The sequence below is a fragment of the Seriola dumerili genome, unplaced genomic scaffold (genome assembly GCF_002260705.1).
Source record: "Seriola dumerili isolate Sdu_G_001 unplaced genomic scaffold, Sdu_1.0 BDQW01000236.1, whole genome shotgun sequence".
NCBI classification, from domain to species: Eukaryota; Metazoa; Chordata; class Actinopteri; order Carangiformes; family Carangidae; genus Seriola; species Seriola dumerili.
The window spans coordinates 558,830-559,841 of NW_019174491.1; the positions used below are offsets into that span (position 1 = coordinate 558,830).

Sequence of the window (1,012 nt, forward strand, 5' to 3'; positions counted from 1 at the left end):
GACCAGGGACCAGAGACCAGAGACCAGAGACCAGAGACCAGAGACCAGAGACCAGAGCTCATGAGGAGCTTCAAGAACAAACAGACCTGAGATCACAGAGGTGAAGAGGGTCGACCTGACACACTACAGACCAAAGACTGACCACAGGAGGTCTCTGCAGGACTCTGAGTGCAGCAGGGTCCAGCAGGACCAGGTCCAGGAGGTTCAGGTCCAGCAGGACCAGGTCCAGCAGGACCTCAGAGGACCACAGTGAGACTTTGTGGACACGAAGTTAGTGAAACTGTCCGTCAGTCTGAGACGCTCTTTGTCTCTGATTCGTGTGGAAAGCTGCTGTGACCAGAGCCAAAGAGGTCAGCTCAAAGTCAGAGGCAGGAGAAAGTGGGGGGGGGGGGGGGGGGGGGGGGGGGGGGGTCCAAAATGAGCCCTTTAATGAGTCCAATTACACGGCTGTAAAATCTGTCTGATGTAATGAGGAGGCCTCTTCATCTGACTGAGCTGCTGTCCACTCTGTGGTTGTGTAACAGGACGTCTTTGTCCACACACACACACACACACACACACACACACACACACACACACACACACACACACTACACATTTAAAGACAAGTACAGCTGTAGCTAAACCTCATGTCCATCACATATTAATCTGTTGTTTTGATTCGTTAATTAGTCTGAAACTGATACGATTAGTCACTTTATCCATTTGTCAACTGATAATTAATCAGTTGATTAAATTAAAATCACGATCTGAGGGAGTAACCTCCCATTTCAGCTTTTTGTCTTGATGACGTGAACACAGTCTCCTGATAGGAAGAAAACTCCGGGTTCATCCGGTTTTCTGTCAGTTTGAATGACTTTCTCCTGTAACAAGGTTTTTAATCTCACTCAGACTCAGACTTCTCCTGGTTAAATAAAGGTTACACAAATTTAAAAAAAATAATAATTTACACTGTTTTTTCCGTCATTCCGAATTAAAGAATTCAGCACAAACTGATCCAGAATCTGACAGT

At 46.3% G+C, this 1,012-nt stretch overlaps 1 protein-coding gene across 1 annotated transcript in view; it reads right to left on the bottom strand.

Moving 5' to 3' along the window:
- Positions 1 to 1,012, bottom strand: part of lrp6 (LDL receptor related protein 6) — a 37,439-nt gene that overhangs the window by 25,216 nt on the left and 11,211 nt on the right. The gene's annotated exons all lie outside the window — the stretch shown is intronic.